The sequence below is a fragment of the Lepisosteus platostomus genome, chromosome 27, assembly GCF_059453375.1.
Source record: "Lepisosteus platostomus isolate fLepPlt1 chromosome 27, fLepPlt1.hap1, whole genome shotgun sequence".
NCBI lineage: Eukaryota > Metazoa > Chordata > Actinopteri > Semionotiformes > Lepisosteidae > Lepisosteus > Lepisosteus platostomus.
Window position 1 is genome coordinate 8837361 of NC_142637.1, and position 19661 is coordinate 8857021.

Sequence of the window (19661 nt, forward strand, 5' to 3'; positions counted from 1 at the left end):
CGCTGATTTCAGAGCAGCAGGATGCAGCCTGATGCGGCTCTCCCTGAGGGGCCCCGGGCGTCCGTTACCACCATCATACTTGCCTTAGAGGTGCCTCCACAGCAGATCCAGGCAAAGACAGAAAATAATAAAAAAGCCCGAAGCACAGTATTTTCATTTGTTTTCATTTTTCAGTTCCATTTCTGAAATTAATTGGCAATTTGGAGTCAGGACTGCATGGATAATGTGCTTTTATGCCAGTTCAATAGAGGCGGGGATGAGGCTCATTACCCTGGAGGGTACACCTGATCCCCTGAGCACACAGCTCTCTGCTCCCAGCTGGGCCAAGACTGCAGCCAGGGGGAGGAGTGAGAGGCAGGCAGGGCAACAAGAACTGACTGATCGGTGGGACCAAGGATGAAATAAATACGTAATAATTGAAACTACTGTGTTCAGTTCAGTTAGAGTGCAGGGCTGCAGTGTGTTCAGTATCTCTGTGTTACAATGCAGAATTGCAGTGTGCTCAGTAGCACAGCATTAGAGTGCTGTTCTGCAGTGTGTTCAGTAGCTCAGTGTTAAGTGTTGGGCTGCAGTGTGTTCAGTAGTTCAGTGTTACAGTACAGGGCTACAGAGTGTTCAGTAGCTCAGTGTTACAGTGCTGGGCTGCAGTGTGTTCAGTTGCTCAGTGTTATAGCGCTAGCATGCAGTGTGTTCAGTAGCTCAGTGTTACACAGCTGGCATGCAGTGTGTTCAGTAGCTCAGTGTTACAGTGCTGGGCTGCAGTGTGTTCAGTAGCTCAGTGTTACAGCGTTGGCATGCAGTGTGTTCAGTAGCTCGGTGTTACAGCGCTGACATGCAGTGTGTTCAGTAGCTCAGTGTTACAGTGCAGGGCTACAGTGTGTTCAGTAGCTCAGTGTTACAGCGCTGGGCTGCGGTGTGTTCAGTAGCTCAGTGTTACAGCGCTGGGCTGCAGTGTGTTCAGTAGCTCAGTGTTACAGCGCTGGCATGCAGTGTGTTCAATATCTCAGTGTGAGAGTGCTGGGCTGCAGTGTGTTCAATATCTCAGTGTGAGAGTGCTGGGCTGCAGTGTGTTCAGTAGCCCTGTGCTAGAAAACTGGGCTACAGTGTTCAGCGTACAGTGTTGCTGGCGTGGTGCGTGGTGATTTGCAGGCAGCAGCAGTGTTGGGGTCCTGCGTAATGACAGTCCTTAGCCCAGCCAGGCTGCCCTGGTCCCCACCTTCCAGGCTGCTCTGAGACGGGAGGGCAGAGCAGAGCAAGGGCTCTGCGGCAGAGCTGACATGCTTAATCGCTATCTGGCAGTTCTCAGCATACAAACACGCTCACACTGACAAATAGCCACGCAAGAGATTTCTTTATCTCACTCCTGCAGGCATGCGGCGCTCACCAGAGTTCTCGCAAATCCTTATGGTTTGTGTGTGCGTGCCAGGCAGCCTTTATGTTTTTTTTTTTCTCTGCGTTTTCTTGACATGTTCAGGCTGCGGTTTGAAGGCAGATTTTCATGTGCAAGCACTCCCAGACACGTCGTCGACATTGAGCCATGCAGCGGCAGTCTCGGAGGGCTGCAAATCACATTTCTTTGAATGCACCCAAATAAGAGTATTGAAGAAAACAAAAGCAGAAAAGAGGGGAGGAGACTGTCTGTCCCTGTGCTTCAATATGAATGGGAAGAGAGTGGAGAAGCCCCGTCGTTGCAGGAGCTACTGTAAAAAAGTCCCTTCTTTCTGCATGGGAGGATCATGTGGGTTTTTGCTGGTCATGACTGTGTTGGGTATGTACACCCAGCTGAGAGTGCTCCCCCCCTGTCACAATTGCATGGATTGAGGGGAATCTCGCTGCGCAGTCGGGCAGCTGCCCAAGAGAAGTGAAAGCCCCCTTGGCATTTGCCTGACTCGCACTGGTCTGCGCCCTGCTGCTAGATCATCCCGGTGGGCTGCTGTGCCCACATCCGCTGTGCTTTTGAACTGCGGCGCAGAAGCTGTCTGTCCGAGCTGCTTTGGAAAACGTACTGTCTTTTCGAATGCAGTCCAGCAGTCTCTTGCAGTGTGAAATCGAGGGTGATTGTTTCTAGTGATGGAGTAATGACAGATAACAGAGGTCTGCGCTTGTACTGCACGTGGATCAATAGCATATATGCCTTTGCGAAGCAAGCCATGCTTTTATGGGGTTTTTTTGTGTGCTGCATTTGCACATCAGTTGGAAATGGTGTCCAGAGGGGGTGATGAAGCTCTAGTCTAAATTTCCCATCATGTCTCGTCTTCCTCCCAGTATATTCCTCCGGCTCATTGCTCTGTAGCTGACAACTCTCTCTGCCTGTTATTTTCCAAACTGCCCATCTCGGCAGCGGAGCTCACACTCAGAGGTGTGATGGGGAAGAAAATTACTTTCTTTAACTTCCCCCCTCACCCTCCGCTTCAGAAAAGGAGCTGCAATGGTGACCTACCGACACAGGCTAAATGCACTGGCCCATTTGCACTGGGGGGTGTCATTTGCAGAAAGTGTTGTCTGTAAAAGTGCTGACAGCTTTATCAGAAAACATTTGACTGCAAGTGCTTCTGGCAAAAGCCAAAGAATGTACTCAGTCATCTTGATTCTCATCCTGTAGCTGTCCACCCTTCCCTCTTCCCTCCCAGTAGTGGGTTTGGCTGCTCCCTGGTGCTGAAAAAGGGGGTGTTCGGGCTCAGAGCTGCTGCCAGCCAGTGGCTCGAATCCCACGAGGAGCTGGGCCTTAAGCCTGTTCAGCGCTGTTACACCTCCTCTCTAATTTCCTCACTGCTGTTCCTCAAGATTCCTGGGAAATGGTTTATATGGGAAAAAAAACACTAAACCCCTGCCACAAAAACAGACAATAGCTGGTTCCTTTCTGATGGTTGATATATCCTGAGAGGGGCTCCTTCAAAGAGAATTTTCTGGTTTTTAAACATCATCTTGCACCCCGAGCTTTGCAGCACGATCTTTTATTAATGAGACCGAGCACATCGGGAGTGGATGGAGTCTCATCCTACGCTCGGTTTGGGGGGACTGCCGAGGGGTTTCTGTAACCCACTGACCCTTTTGGATTTATTTTTAGTTTTGTTCCCTTCCAGGCAAACAAAATCTGTTTTCTAGCTGCAACAGGAAGTTTCTATAAGCTTTACAGCTGAAGATCCATCAAGTCGTTATTCTCTTTTTGCTACTCTGGTCTGTGTGGTATTAGCCAGCTATCCATCCGCTGGTGGAGTCGGATCGTTAATCCTCGCTTCTGTCGGATTCCTTTGCTTTTTTTTAATAGACTGAAATCCAGTCCAGCCCCTTCTCTGGCTCTGAATCTGCCCCCCTGCCTCCAGGCACGGGTGAGGCTCGAGCTGTCCTGCGATTGCCCTTGATTGTTCTGCTCATCCTCCTCTTGGGTTTCCATCAGCCAAGGTTGAAACAACAGAATCACCAGAGCCAGAACAAACAGACATTTCTCCTCACTCATCTCCTGTGATGGGAGCCAAGTCGGATCCAGGAGCGCAGTGAGGACTTTTTCAGCAGTTTGCTGGATAGGGAATAAACACCGGCTCCTGTGTGTAACGAAAGCGTTCTTTTGGGACCCAATGCCGATGACACAATCCGGGGACGAGTGAGGAAAACACGGGGGGAAAAGCATGCAGGAGTCGGGAATGAAAACGGGGGGCGTGCCCATGGAGTCCAGGGCAAACAATCCAAAAGAAATCCAAAACGAGGCAAAAGTCCAAAGCTGGGCGGTCCATTCACGACAAAGACAAACAGGATTAAAAACCGGAGCGGGATCTGGTGGAGGGTCGGGGGGAAAAAGGGGGAATGAGACCAGACGCTCTAGATCCCGGACTCGCTCGGTATGGGAACCAATGCAGAGCCCGGAACAGAGTGAGCGTCTGGCTTTTAAGGCGGGCTGGAGAGGAGGCTGGAACAGGGGGCAGGTGCACAAAATCAACTCGGAAGTAAAAGAGCCGGAGCGCCCTTAAGGGGGAGGGACTACAATCGTGACTGTGAAAAGCAATGGGATCGAACCTCCGTTGTCTCTCTCATTTGAGCTGGAGGTTTCTTCCCTCGGGTGACCTTGATCTGTCTGCGTGCAGACCGGGCCTCCTCCTGCAGAAGACATTAGCGGGACACTAATTAAGATGCATGAGAGAACGACCCAGAGGGCAGCAGAATCGGCTGCTGTAGCACAGCTTCAGACAGCTGGAGATGGCACACACCCGTGTCAAGGCCCCGATCAGCAATCGATGAAAACAAAATCCATTCTTGTGCGTTGCTGTGAATTCACGAGAAAGAGGGAGAGAGAGAAAATAGTTTTTGATATGGTTAAGATTGACTACAGCTGAAAGAGAAAAGGTCTTTGTGGTTTTCCCTGATGGCTGGCCAGCAAGGAGCTCGCAGATTGCCCGACCGGAGGCCTAGCGGGGCTTGTCTGACAGGTTGACATTTCGAGGCCGTTTTTCTCTTTTTCAGCCCCAGCTCCTTGCCTCACAAGGAGAAGAATCTAGAGGCGCCAAATAGTGAATATTTGTTCATCCCTGTTGAAAATAAAGACGCCCTTTGCCAGAACTGTCCAGTCCCACTGGTCCCTGAAAGGACATGCTGTTCTTCTGAATATGCCCTACGGGTGGATATGGCTCTCTGACTTTACTACTCTCAGTCTCCTGCCGGTTCCTCTTCAACACACACCTACACACGTGTACAGTACCTGTCTGTCTCCCCATCTCTGTCTGGACATGGTATTGCATTTTTATTTGACATTCCCGATGCCACTCACTGATAATTCCAATGAAGCCAGATGGGGGTGAAGCTAGATCCTGAAACAGGTTTAGTTGTGAAAATAGGATGCCTTTTGGTTTCCCCTTTGGGGACATCCTCCCATTGCCTTGCAAGAGGCACTACTTTTCTGGGGTCACCTTATGCCCGACATTGGTGGGTCAGCGTGCCCCCCGTCACACGTGCACATGCAGCGGGCACAGACGGCCATGCACCCAGAGACCTGGTAAGCTAATTCAGGGGACACGCCGGCCCAGCCGCCTCTCTCTGCCACGCGGGGACAGACGAGCCGCTGCGAGAGTGTGGCTCCAGCACGGTGGCCAGCTCTCGCCCAGAGCGCCAGCGGCCCACACGGGACGGGATAGGGCTGACAGACTGCCCCAGAGCTCCACACTTCTCACGCTTCACCAAACACACCAGGCCGTGCTGCGAGCAAGCAGGGGCCGTGTCACCTCGCTCCCGGATTTGAGAAAAAGATTGGTCAGCTGTCATGCGCGTGCAGCTCACTCGGTGCCCTGGATCAATTCCAGTCATGCACATCACACAGCAAAATAGCGGCCCGAACTTGACCGTCTGTGGACAGACTTGAAGACAAGCTTTCCTGGTTCAGTGTACTGACAGCCTTGAATCCTGCAGTATTTTTCAGAGTGTGGAGCAGTTCCCTCCTCCCAGCCTCATTTCAGAACCTTTTGTGCATTTATTTCATAATTGTGTGCTGTAGGATATTCATACATTCAATTTTTTTGTTACTTTGCAACAGCGGCTGCTACTCCCACGCCGAAAGCACTTTGCTTCCCATTACAGTGTTCTTACAGCTGTGCAGCACCTACCTGCTAAAGAGACCATTTAATACTGTACATTAGGCCGAGATGGCAGTTTCAGCTGACAGGAGAAGAGTGTGTCTATTGTGCTTGTGCAGCGGTGTAAAGCTCAATTGTCCCTTTGTTTGTCTGATCAGCACATCAGGGCCCTGAATGTGCCCTCCGGCAGAGAGATCAGTGTTATCAGTATGACCTGCCAGGAGGACTGTAACCAGAGACGGGATACGCACTGGGCCTAGAGAAACTAGCGTATGTACTTGCACCAGGTGTCAAAGATGCCAACCTCAACTCCGCTGGTTTCTTCAGAAACGCAAACCATAGGGCACGAGTGGAAGACACGTGGAAGAGCCACACGTATAGCCAGCAGCCATGTCGCCCTGCAGCTCCCAGCTGGCAGCCCACTGGAGCCCAGCAGGTGTGAGCCTGGCCAGTACCTGGAGGGGAGGCTCCCGGGAAAAACTAAGGCTGCGGCTGGAAGAGGTGTTAGTGGGGCCAGCAGGGGGTGCTCACCCAGTCTGTGTGGGTCCTAATGCCCCAGTATAGTGACGGGTACACTATACTGTAAACAGGCACAGTCCTTCGGATGAGACGTAAAACCGAGGTCCTGACTCTCTGTGGTTATTAAAAATCCCAGGGCGTTTCTTGAAAAGAGTAGGGGTGTTACCCCGGCGTCCTGGCCAAATTTCCCGTTGGCCCTTACCAGTCATGGCCTCCTAATAATCCTCCTAATGGCTTCATCACTCTGCTCTCCTCCCCACTGAGAGCTGGTGTGTGGGGAGTGGACTGATGCATCATCCAGCTGGGGCTGCACACTGATGGTGGTGGAGGGGATCCCCATTACCTGTACAGCGCTCACAGTGGAGTGTCCAGAAAAGCGCTATATAAGTGTAAGCAATTATTATTTTTAAAAATAATAATAATAATTATTATTAAGTGCACTAAAACTGAGAACAGGAGACATGTTTTGACACAAAGGGTTGTAACATTTCTCATGTTCTTCATGTTCACTGCAGATGATTCACTAGGCCAGCTTACAGCAGAGTGTGCGAGACACAGCGCTCCACCAACAGTACATTTGCACTGTATAAGACCCTGGCACTTCTCAAAATGCAGTTTTACCGAAAAACCTATGCAGTCTGCGAAAACATAAAGCATGTGTTAAGAATGTCGTAGCTCCTGTCTTCTTGCTAATTATTATACTGATGAATGTCTGATGTTGAATTAGATCTCTGCTGCAATTATTCGTAGTGGAGTGGTGTTGTAACTGAGATTTATTCTGTAAGGTTGTTTTAAGAGCACTCTAGAGCTTGTGTTCAGTTTCTCCCTCGATTACATTTTTATCCACTGTACTCATGCTAACGCCATCTAGGCAGAGCTGTGTAATACGTGTCCTGAGATCCTAGCAGCGCAACGTCAAGCATTATTGCTGGAAATAAAAGGAAGGGGGAACTGAGAACTGAGGCAATTTAATCTCCCGCATGTTGTCTCTTAAGTTAATAGCTGAGAACAGTAAAAAATAAATAAAAATGTTTTGGTGTTAATACTCTTCTGGGTAATTTTGTATTCAGTTAATCATAATAATGATAGAACAGCACTTCAATCAGCATTGCTTGTTGCGCTGGCTGTGTTAATCCTGCTGTCTGTCAGGGGCTGGAGAAGCAGAGGCAATCTCTCAGTTATTGCAGGCCAATGAGCTGCAGTAGTCAAAGACATCTACCTAATCGGGGGTTGGGGGTTCACCCCCTTTTCTGTTTGTTACCCCTCTGTTTAGGACAGACGAAGGCATTTTAAGCTGCCGTTTTCACCTCTGCTGCTTGCAAGAGACCCAGTCTTGGTGGAACAGCTCATCTCGGGCGATGTCTGCTTTGCACAGGCCCTAATACAGTGCAGCTTACAATGTATGCACTACAGCACAAGTGCAGTAAAATAAAATGACAGTATGCCTGGTACAAAGTTGAAAGTGTAATGCAAGGGTTGTCCAGAACAAGCTAAGCAGATGCAGAGCAACATCTTAGATGTAAATGTCCTGTTGGCACGTACACCTTGTTGACTGATTAAATGCAGTTCGCTAATTGCATTGCCTGTCTATGAATTTTAAAATAGAAGGGCAGTGCAGACTCAGAGGAGGCACTTCTTTACAGAGTTTAAACTGAGCCCGGAGCAGGCTTCAGCCATGTTGTCTAAGTCGATACCCTGGTTTCTGTCAAGAAGCAGTTGGATGAGATCCTCTAAGCACTTACATGAAAACCAGTTCAGTTAAACGGCATGACCGACATCTTATGTTCTTTCAGTGGGATCTAGCCGAGAGCTGAGAAGTCCTTTCCCAGACTCAGGGGACATGTTCCTTCAGATATACGATATCATTTTTCGGGCTTCCGCCTTTAAAAATCTCAGTTCATACAGCCAGCTCAGCCAAGGTTTAGTGAGTGGCAGGGAGGCACCCTGACCCTCTGATGATCCAGTCTGCTGGCTCTCGTCCCTGGAGGCGCGTAGTGAAACAGAAAGACTTTGCAGCCCTGGGCCTCTCCAGCAGCGCAGGAGTGAGCCATGTCCCTCAGGAGGCTGTGCAGCTCTCTCGGCTGGGGGGCTTCCCAAGGGGGAACTCATATTTATAGAAGCGGGGCTGGGAGACCAAGTTTAGCTGCAGATAAGCTGGAGTGACAGGCTGTGTGGGCAGAGTGGCAGGTGGTCACGCTGAGCTCCGCGGCTTCTCGGAGTGCAGGGGTTCATGGAGCGACTGCGAAAATCCAGCTCCCCTCTCCAAGGGATACAGTCCAGCTCCCCTCTCCAAGGGATACAGTCCAGCCCTTGCCCAAGTCTTCAGCCCTCAGCTCCCAGGCTGTTTGGTAAAGAGTGCTGGCTGAGCAGAGGCTCCTGGTCTGGGGCTATAAACCAGCAGAGGTCATTCAGCTCATGTAGCTCGTCTGGTGAGCTCCCGTTTGTGTCAATAAATAAAAGCAATTCACACCTGAAAATGGATTTGAGATATTTTCGTTCTTTAGGGACCGTAGTGCGAATGTGAGTCTTGTGGGAGATGGAGCTTATTGGTGTCTGCGTTTTTTTTCCAGAGCTCCTCCAATCAACTCATCAGCCACTCAGTTGATCAATAAGTCGGTCAGTCAATTTGACTTATCAGCGTTTAAATACAGATGACCTTTTAAGCAATTGTATCCTACTTGAAAGGTGTTGTGAGTGTCAGCGTTAACCATGACTTAGGATACCCTAATAGCTGTGAGCCCAATGAATTAATAGAAATGAAGTGTTTTGGCGAGTCTGAGCTGATATAAGCGTTTGCTTGAGAGCAGGAGCTCCAGTCTGTCTCAGGTGCGGGCCTCTGGCTTGGGGCAGCCCGTGGTGGATATGGGGTGACCCCCATGGGACCCCCGCGCAGCCCGGAGGCAGAGAGCGGCTCCTCCTGCTCCTCTCCGCCTCCAGAGCAGCTCCTGCGAGCTGGGCTTAGGCCCTGCAGGAGTCCCTCCAGGTGGTTCTGTGGTGGAAGAAGCTCTTTGGCTAGTCCTGAAAGGCCATGGCGAAACTCCTTCTGGTTTCTGGCCAGACTGGGCCAAAGAAAGCAGCAGAATTGAAAGCCTTCTCTCTGTGTGTGTGTGTGCACGGGCGGAACAGTGCTCACACTGTTTCAGTAAGGGACACTTCAGCTCAGTTGTCACCTTTCCCGTCAGTTGAGAAGGTTGCGGAGAAAGGTGTAGGTTTGGCTGGAACATCTTGCTTGTTGAATCCAGTGTGGATGGTTCCAGGCTGGATACTGCACATTCCCGCTGTGACTACTGCCTGGCAGGCGGGCATGACACCACGTTCCCAGGCGTAGAAGGGCCTTCCATGTGCACTCGAATTAAAGGCACGCCGTCCAGTGTGTCACAGCCCATCAGCTCGGGTGTTCCCGATGTCGGCATCTGCAGACGTTATCTCATTACTGGGCACAGGGCAGCGCGGCGCGGAAGACATTCATATGCACCCCAGCACTCCGCGTAGCATCAGAATAATTCAGCCACTCTGCTGTGACAGAGCCACCGCTGCTCAAACAGCTTAATCTGCAGCTGCTCGCAGGGGCTGATGTGCTTGTCGCATTAGTCGTGAGGGGTGTGCCGTCCACCGCGCGCCCGCCCCCCAGCCCCTGCACTGAGCACCCTCACTGGCACCCACCTGGGTGTTGACTGGGTGAACTTCCACCCGTTCTGTGGCAGTACGCAGGGGTGGAGCAGGAGTCAGTATTTACACCGCGAGGCCGGGTGTCCACGGACACAGTGGGATTAGCAAGGGAGAGATTAATACCCAGGATTACTGGAGCTTCGGTTTTTAGGTAATGAAATACCTGAAGATGGCAGAGAATCAGGTTCAGGAACAAATATTCCAACTCTGTACATTCAGGGTGGGAAAAAAAGCGTGATGGACTAGATCCCATTGTTGGATGAATTCCCTGTCTGTTGCGCCTCATTCTGATGAGGGTGGTGATGTCTGTGTTAATCTGGTGCTCCTCCTGGCTGCAGGGCAGCCGGAGAGAATGAAGTGGTGTGTGTGTGCGCCTGTCAGGCCTGGCCATCTGTATTCAGGTGCTGGGCTGATTCGAACGGACAGCATCTCTGTGTCAGCCTGCCCGCCGGCCCCCGCTGTCTCCCGCAGTTGGCGCTGCTGGGCTCCCTGCTCCCCGGCTCCGCTGCGTGGGCGTGTGGATCTCTGACCCCCCCCCCGGCATCCATGTGCACACGGGGGGAACTTTCACTGAGCTCCACTGTGGCGAGGAAGGGGACCGACAGACTGAACATCTTCAGTCTTGAAGAGAAGAGATTTTGAGGGGATATGGTTAAAGAATTGGAATTGATAACGTCAGCCAATTACTGATAGTGATGAGATCCACGATGGAACTGGAGATCAGGGAGAAGAGTGAGTAGAGTAGAGGAGTCTGATGCCATTTGCACACGTACATTGGAAATATTACTCACCCTGATCTCTCGAGACACACACAGTACAACAGATGACTCAGAACGACAGACAACACCATTAAATGTAGACAGTACATTAAAAACATAATAAATAATTACAACCAGAACAATAAAAATGTTGTGGAGAACAGTAAATATGTAGTAGTGAAAAAAAAACATGCAAAAAGTGCATTGTGCAGACGTGTATTGCATCTGAGGCAGTGCACTTAACTAGTAAGGATGCACACTGTAGTAGGGTAGAAGTGGAAATCTTGAAGTGGGCACATTTATAGTGAAAGCAGAAAATTTGGTTAAATCCACAGAGAGTTGTTGGAGTGGTGAGAGTCTGCAGCAGACAAACCAAACAGATTGCTTTTGACACTCTGAGAGTTATCGAGAAAAGGGCTGGATACAGTTCTCTGAGGCATTTAGCTCGTGAGCACACAGCCGAGGCAGGCTCAGTGCAGGCTCTTCTTGTCTCGAACCTCTCCCATGTTTCAGTTAGAACATTTATTTCCTCCTCTGCTTGTCCTACTGCTGTGATTTCAGAAGTGGATGAATTTCAAGGAAATATCCATCCATCCATTTCCTAACTGCTTCTTCCAGTTCAGGTTTGTGGGGAGCCAGAACCTATCCCAGCAGGCAGCAGGCGAGAGGACGGGTATATCGTGGTCAGCACGCCAGTCCACCGCAGGGCGGACACACACCCACACGAGGGCCAGTTTTAACCTCCTAGTGTGTCTTTGGACTGTGGGGGGAATCCAGGCCACCCAGGCAAACATGGGGAGAATGTACACACTCCATGCAGATAGCATGCTTTCTGGGAAATATTAAATATTAAAAAAACGCATATATGGTTTTACACCATGGCTGGAGGGGTGGGGAGGTGTATTTTTATTATTGTCAAGAGAGTGGAGTGAGGTCATGGTGCATGTTTATCTCAACTGAAAAGCAAGCACTGAGAACAGATTTGATCTTGAGCACAGAACAGCATTATTGTCTAAGGAACAGTGCTGCCTCCGGAAAGCTGAACTCGAATGAGTCTCTGGCTTTTACGCCTCTTAATCATGCTAAGCCTTTCAGATGATGTCCCTGAAAAGCTCCAATTCCTCCCTCTCTCTTTCCCCCTTCAGGTAAAATTTTGAAATGATTTGACCTTCCGGTTCAGCGTTTGGGAGGAGGTGAGGAGAGAGATGTTTTTGAGGGGGGGGGGTTGGGAGAGTGGTGTTGACTTCATCAATTATTGACTACAATTCTTGCTAAAGCGGCGCCCCATGGCGCCTACGTTGTGGATGGGCGCTTTTTAAAAAAAATAACAAAACAAAAAAAAAGACCGTACGCACCCATAATAATAGAAGCAGCCTTTCTGTGCAGTTCCGCGTGTTTCAGGTTCTTCCCTTTCACAGCTAGGATCCTCCTGCTCTGTCTCCATTTTAATTCCTTCCCCAGACAGCCTCCTCTTTCCGCTTTTGATCCCTTTGTGCACTTGCGAGAGGATCCCTAAAGCCCCCTGGTTGTCGGTGGAGCGAGTTGTGAAGCTAAAGAGCCAGAGCAGCTGAGGCAGCGACAGCAGCAGCCTGGGAGCAGCATCGCTGGCTCGCACACCGCCGCCGCGCGCACTGGCAGCCCGCAGCCCGACAGCCCGTCGGGGGCGCTTGTCCGCTCCAGCCTGCCCCGGACAGAGCCCCGCTGCCTGGGCAGACGACCAGCCTTTTGGTGGGGAGGGGGGGAGGGTGGGCTGTGCCGTGCGCAGGTAGGGGAGATACACGAGCCGGAGAGAGAGAGAGAGAGAGAGCGAGAGGAGAGCCGGGGCAGCAGGAGCGAGAGCGTCGCGCTGGGCTCGGCCCCGCCGCCGATGCCGGGAGAGCCACGCGGATAACGCTGCCCGGAGAAACCCGCGGAGAAGACAGGGACGGAGGGACGGCCGAAGTGGAGGGCAGACGGATGAGGAGGGATCGCCAGGAACGCTCCGGTCCTGGGTGAGCTATCTCCGACACTTTAGCGGGTGCCGGAGCCCTCGACACCGGCAGATGTGCGCGCAGTTTCGGGAAGAGGGCTGGCTCCCTGTCTTCCCCCGGGGTTCCCGCTTGTGCTGTGGGGTGCAGAGCCTCTGCCCCCCGTCCGGCTGTCTTGTGCTCAGAGGGGCCAGGCAGGGCAGACTGTCAGAGCTGTCCTATCGCTTGTTTCACCATGTTAGGGCTCAGTCGTGCCTCTGTCGTCTCTGAGGTCTGTCGGATTGGGTCCGACCCACTCGCTGCCCCATAAGACCGTGCGCTTGTTTATTAATCGGTGTGCCGTGTTTGCAGTGCTCGAGAAGTGGACAGTGGCACTCTTTCCTTTCCCGCTGAGGCCAGTCTGCTTGCCCACATCCGGCGGCGGCAGCCCCGCAGGCCATCTCCAGCCCTGGCTTAGTGAGGGACGCAGCAGAGCACCTCTGCGCGCCTGATGGTGTTTTCTGCTCTTCCTCTCTGTGCAGTCTTTCTGCAAGATTTGTTCTCATCATTGAAACTTTGCTTCTGCCTAAACACGGAGGTTTGGCAGTTTTCTAGGGGGGAGTCACAAAACATTTTGAATTCCAAAGCATGCTATGGCTGTTCTCTAGCTCTTGTCAATTCAACTCATAAAAAAGCTGGGCTTTAAACAAGAGGTCTGATCTAAGCTGCGGTGCAAATAATTTCCTCAGGCTGGAAATATTGAAGAAGATGTTTCTCGCTGTGCTTTGCTCTGTACGACAGTAAAAACACAGCTTTGTCAGTGTTGCTCTCTGCTCTGCTTTCCTTCCTGAGTTGTGTGATTAGATGATGTGATTCAAGGGGCTTTAGGTGTTTCTCGCTCCTGTGCATGCGTTGATATTCACACAGTGGTCAGCATTGCTCTCCCCTGGGTCAGGGCAGCTAATGCGCATCAAAAAAGAGGCTTTTCATTGCCTGACAGCCCCTGGCGTCCCGACTCTGTGATCCTGAGCGCTTGCTGGAGTCTTCGCCGTGTGTCCTTGTGCAGTCGTTTGCTGAGGGGGCTTAGCCATCGTCGATGCCTGGCAGTGCCCTGGCTGCGACTGCTGCTGGACTGCGCCACCCCATTGCGGCGCTTCCCCTGGCCCCACAGCCATCCTCCTCCGGGCTGGCATGAGATAGGAGATGAGATCAGATCACTTTATTGGCCCTATACAATTTCTTGTATCAGGAATTTGTCTTTTCACAGACCCCAGCTTGCTCTCCATGAGACACACAGACAGGGAGAGAAGCTGGGGGTCAGAGCGCAGGGTCAGCCATTTATACGGCGCTCCTGGAGCAGCCAGGGTGAAGGGCCTTGCTCAGGGGCCCAACGGAGTAGGATTCCTCTGCCGGCCGCGGGATACGAACTGGCAACCTTCCAGCCACAGGCGCAGATCCCGAGCCACAGAGCCACCGCTCCGCCCCACGAGCATGCCGGGCTCAGCCTCAGTCCGCCCCGCACACACCCCTCCCCTCTGAGCTCTGGTTAAAAACACGAGAAGCTCACGCGTTGCGGTTTCGCCCCCAGGATTGACGGGTTTCTAGGAAACCTGCGAGAATCTCATTGCTGATCAGCGCCACAGTTTGAGCAGCCCCCTCTCGCTGTGGGATCCCGGTACCCACACTGAGGCCCCCCGGGGCCACTCTCCTCCCGCAGGCACGAGACTGCCTGAGAGACTGTGTCCTGCCCAGGCCTTATTGTTCACCACACCCCCTGCGCCCTCTTGAAGTGCACAGGGCTCCAAGAACATAAAGGTTACAGGCGAATGGAGGCCATTCAACCCGTCTAGCTCATTTAGTACTTAGTAGCTGACTGATCCAAGAATGTCATCTGTTTCTCGAAAGAAACCATCATGTCCGCTGAAAGAGATCCTTGGACTTCTGTGCTTTTTCTCTCATTGCAAGTACACGTGCAAGAGTGTTTTAGTTGTGAGACACATTGCAGTATGAAGATGTCATGTAATCTGTAGAAGTTGCTGGGAGGCTTGAGTCATGAAATATGTTGTAGCAGAGACCAAACTCATTGCTGCTCTGCTGTTGCTGCAGGACACATTAAAGTCCACAGCCTAACGTAACAGACAGTGGGGAGCTTTGAGCTGAAAGCCATGGAACAATTTTTTTCCTTGGCTTTTGTTTTTGCAGAGGATCTTAGATTCTCTCCTGAGCTTTTCCTACAAATCACCACGTAAATAAAGAAATCTATTAGATTGAAATCAGCCAGTGATAAATTGTAGCTTCGCTTTAATATCAAGCCCTGATCTCTCCTCCCAAGTGTGAGGGCTGCAGTGGTGCAGGGCGCTGTGGATGTGCAGGGAGGCAGTGATGTGGGCTCAAGCACAGAGCTGTGCTGGACTGGCCCCTCTGGAGCGGTGGGCTGGGGATCTGAGAAGTGGAGGTTGGTGGATTCACATCGCTCAGTTGTCCATAGTGTCTCTTCTCAGCCAGGCATTGAGGGAAGCCTTTGGAGTCCCTGCAGGCTGTCCAAGGGGCCCCTAGAAACAAAGGAAGACCTGCTTCCCCCTGCAGTGATGTGTGCAACAGCCCTGTTGCACAGTGAATCTGCAGTGATAGCGCTAGCAGTACACCTGCTATCCCCCAGTTCTGTTTGCATGAATGCAGAGTTCCTAGTATCATTTTTTCAGCTGGATTTGATATCGAATGTATGGATGGTCATGGAAGGGAGATATCTTGTAAAAGCTTTTCTTTGTAGCAGACACACGTACTGGCAAAGAAGCCCTCTGAAAGCTGTGAGCTTAGACGATTGATTACGAGCTGCTTTTGGTCCATGGAGAGCACAGGACACCGGCGCCAAGTCCGAGTGGGTTCGTCGGGTTTTTAAAAACCTAGGAAAAAGCAAGGAAGAAGCTTTCGTTCAGCCTGGGAAAGTCATTGACAATGATAGAAACGGATACCACAGCTGTGATGTTACTGATTGTGGTCCAGTATTGACTTATTGTGGTGAGATCAGAGGCAAGGCACATGAAAGAGAATTGTGCTTTTTATTCAGGGAAACAACGTGCATTACAGGCTAACACTTGTTGTTTTAACTAAACAGAATCGCCAGTTTTATTACAGTACATACCTACTTCATTTGGAATTGGCAGTGGTGTCTTGTCTCACGGTGAAAGCTAGTTTTGAGTGGTGTTTACTGTTGCGCTGTGAGAAAACATGAGACAGACTCCCCTTTATGACCCAGAGTATCTGCCTCTGTTTTTGGCGAGGACTTGAGGCTGTTTTTGTGGTAGCCTTCTGCACCTCTCATCTCCCTTGTAGAAAAAACTCCCGTTACAAACACAAGACAGGAGCTCTGGACAGCTCGGACTGGTCTCCAGCGGATCGGCCTTCTTTTCTCTTTGATGCCAGGAAAAGAACAGAAAGGCAAGTGGGAATGGATGGAGAAATCAATACCAGGACTCAAATCGGCATCTTTTTTTATAACTTTGGCTGCTTCCTCGCGGCTTCTCAGCACCACTGGAGAGGGAAAAGCAGAGGAATCTCTACTGTCCGCTGAGCTGGCACGCGGCTTGGCTGCGAATTCCCCCCGGAATCTGTAGCGAGTGGAGGGAGGACAGAGGGCACACCGGGATGGGGGGAGGGGGTGTTGCTTTGAGCTCCACCGAGGCAGAAGAGAGCCCCGAGTGTTGCTGCTGAGAGCCTGCTTTCCGCTGCGAGGAATATCACTGTGCATCACTCAGATTTATTCAGTGCCTATAAAACTGCTTGTTTTCACGGCACTGTATAACGCCTGCCAATGTTTTCTCGGCAGTGTCATCGACGAGGGGATACTTACATGGCGGGGTGCTCCTTTCCCTTCTCCTTTCATTTTTCCCTCCCGGAGAGAGGGATTTCGGTTGGCACAGCGGATGCGGGAGCGCACGTTCGCCGTGCCGCCTGAGTGGGGGCGCTTTGCCGGCCTTCAGTCAGCGGGCTGGCCAGGTGTGCGCGTGGGGGTTGGGCTGGGTGTCATCGGTCCGGGGTCGGGATAAATCAGCGCGCGGCTGCTCCCTGTCACCAAGCCTCTGGGCGGCATGCCTCTGTGAGGGTTGTGATTATCACGGCAATAACCCTTTAACTCTGCATCAGGATCCCTGGCAAGACTCCACAGCTAAACCCCAGCCAGCCAGCGCGTGCACAGAAAAAGCCATTCGCGCTGCACCACTGCCCAGTGTCAAAAGCCCACTGCACAGAGGCCGGACCGCTACGGCAGCATCCCCATAATTATTATTAGACTATGTAGATAACATGGGATTATTCTGACAAATGGGCCCAGTGACGTCCTCCGATAAAAGGAATTGTGCAGCTGCCATTTCTCTGTCCTTTTGGAACATTCAGGGCAAAAAAAAAAATCTTTGCTTGAATCAATTATTAATTCATCTTATAAATACATGAATACGCGAAGAGGGTTATTAGAGAACGAAGAGCTGCCGGCTCTTGTCCCTCTTCTCTTCTCTCTCTCTACACCTGGATAGGATGGATTGGCCAGGAAGTGTTTTCCTGAAAGGTCATTCTCATTCTCTCTTTCATTTTTGCGGAAGAAATAATGGAGTTTGCGTGTTTAAACCAGATGTGATGGTGAGAGATCTGTAGCGTGCCCTGAATACATATCAGCACACAGCCCATGAGTCTGGAGAATGCTCATCTGTGTGTATGGAATGAGTGTGTACTGTATACAATGTACATGTACGAGAGGGGAGGGTATTTACTGTTGTTTTTACAGAGAATGTTTCTCAGACAGCAGTACATGTCAGTGAGTGTGGAGTGTGTATCTCAGAGTGCAGTGCTGTGTGTGAGTGTGGAGTGTGTATCTCAGAGTGCAGTGCTGTGTGTGAGTGGGGAGTGTGTATCTCAGAGTGCAGTGCTTGTGTGAGTGTGTGTGAGTGCAGTGCTGTGTGTGAGTGGGGAGTGTGTATCTCAGAGTGCAGTGCTTGTGTGAGTGTTTAGTGTGTATCTCAGAGTGCAGTGCTGTGTGTGTGAGTGCAGTGCTGTATGTGAATGTGGAGTGTATATCTCAGACTGTAGTGCTGTGTGTGTGTGAGTGTGGAGTGTGTATCACAGACTGTAGTGCTGTGTGTGAGTGTGGAGTGTGTATCTCAGAGTGCAGTGCTGTGTGTGAGTGTGGAGTGTGTATCTCAGAGTGCAGTGCTGTGTGTGAGTGTGGAGTGTGTATCTCAGTGTGTGTGTATCTCAGAGTGTAGTGCTGTGTGTGAGTGTGGAGTGTGTATCTCAGAGTGCAGTGCTGTGTGTGAGTGTGGAGTGTGTATCTCAGAGTGCAGTGCTGTGTGTGAGTGTGGAGTGTGTATCTCAGTGTGTGTGTATCTCGGAGTGTAGTGCTGTGTGTGAGTGTGGAGTGTGTATCTCAGTGTGTGTGTATCTCAGAGTGTAGTGCTGTGTGTGAGTGTGGAGTGTGTATCTCAGTGTGTGTGTATCTCAGAGTGCAGTGCTGTGTGTGAGTGTGGAGTGTGTATCTCAGTGTGTGTGTATCTCAGAGTGTAGTGCTGTGTGTGAGTGTGGAGTGTGTATCTCAGAGTGCAGTGCTTGTGTGAGTGTGGAGTGTGTATCTCAGAGTGCAGTGCTGTGTGTGAGTGTGGAGTGTGTATCTCAGTGTGTGTGTATCTCAGAGTGCAGTGCTTGTGTGAGTGTGCAGTGTGTATCACAGACTGTAGTGCTGTTTGTGAGTGTGGAGTGTGTATCTCAGAGTGCAGTGCTTGTGTGAGTGTGGAGTGTGTATCACAGACTGCAGTGCTGTGTGTGAGTGTGGAGTGTGTATCTCAGAGTGCAGTGCTGTGTGTGAGTGTGGAGTGTGTATCTCAGTGTGCGTGTGTATCTCAGAGTGCAGTGCTTGTGTGAGTGTGGAGTGTGTATCACAGACTGCAGTGCTGTGTGTGAGTGTGGAGTGTGTATCTCAGAGTGCAGTGCTGTGTGTGAGTGTGGAGTGTGCATCTCAGTGTGTATCTCAGAGTGCAGTGCTGTGTGTGAGTGTGGAGTGTGTATCTCAGAGTGCAGTGCTGTGTGTGAGTGTGGAGTGTGTATCTCAGAGTGCAGTGCTTGTGTGAGTGTGGAGTGTGTATCACAGACTGCAGTGCTTGTGTGAGTGTGGAGTGTGTATCACAGACTGCAGTGCTGTGTGTGAGTGGGGAGTGTGTATCTCAGAGTGCAGTGCTTGTGTGAGTGTGGAGTGTGTATCACAGACTGCAGTGCTGTGTGTGAGTGTGGAGTGTGTATCTCAGAGTGCAGTGCTGTGTGTGAGTGTGGAGTGTGTATCTCAGTGTGTGTGTGTATCTCAGAGTGCAGTGCTGTGTGTGAGTGTGGAGTGTGTATCTCAGAGTGCAGTGCTGTGTGTGAGTGTGGAGTGTGTATCACAGACTGTAGTGCTGTGTGTGAGTGTGGAGTGTGTATCTCAGAGTGCAGTGCTGTGTGTGAGTGTGGAGTGTGTATCACAGACTGTAGTGCTGTGTGTGAGTGTGGAGTGTGTATCTCAGAGTGCAGTGCTGTGTGTGAGTGTTGAGTGTGTATCTCAGTGTGTGTGTATCTCAGAGTGCAGTGCTTGTGTGAGTGTGGAGTGTGTATCACAGACTGCAGTGCTTGTGTGAGTGTGGAGTGTGTATCACAGACTGCAGTGCTTGTGTGAGTGTGGAGTGTGTATCACAGACTGCAGTGCTTGTGTGAGTGTGGAGTGTGTATCACAGAGTGCAGTGCTGTGTGTGAGTGTGGAGTGTGTATCTCAGAGTGCAGTGCTGTGTGTGAGTGTGGAGTGTGTATCTCAGAGTGCAGTGCTTGTGTGAGTGTGGAGTGTGTATCACAGACTGCAGTGCTGTGTGTGAGTGTGGAGTGTGTATCTCAGAGTGCAGTGCTGTGTGTGAGTGTGGAGTGTGTATCTCAGTGTGTGTGTATCTCAGAGTGCAGTGCTGTGTGTGAGTGGGGAGTGTGTATCTCAGAGTGCAGTGCTGTGTGTGAGTGTGGAGTGTGTATCTAAGAGTGCAGTGCTGTGTGTGAGTGTGGAGTGTGTATCTAAGAGTGCAGTGCTGTGTGTGAGTGTGGAGTGTGTATCTCAGTGTGTGTGTGTATCTCAGAGTGCAGTGCTTTGTGTGAGTGTGGAGTGTGTATCTCAGAGTGCAGTGCTGTGTGTGAGTGTGGAGTGTGTATCTCAGTGT

The 19661-nt window shown here is 51.0% G+C and overlaps 1 protein-coding gene and 1 long non-coding RNA gene across 7 annotated transcripts in view; both read left to right on the forward strand.

Moving 5' to 3' along the window:
• The window catches only part of LOC148639271 (uncharacterized), a 79081-nt gene that overhangs the window by 33331 nt on the left and 26089 nt on the right, over positions 1-19661 (forward strand). The window lies entirely within an intron of this gene.
• Positions 1-19661, forward strand: part of lingo3a (leucine rich repeat and Ig domain containing 3a) — a 57589-nt gene that overhangs the window by 11839 nt on the left and 26089 nt on the right. For 2 of the 6 annotated variants that reach the window (XM_088622251.1, XM_088622248.1), the window contains exons 3-4: positions 11650-11697; positions 11966-12495. The exons of 2 other annotated variants lie outside the window; for them this stretch is intronic. The gene's annotated coding sequence lies outside the window, so the exon portion shown is untranslated. Of the gene's footprint in view, positions 1-7159; positions 11698-11965; positions 12496-19661 lie in introns of those variants that run through there. 2 more of the 6 variants (XM_088622250.1, XM_088622249.1) reach the window with 2 other exon arrangements.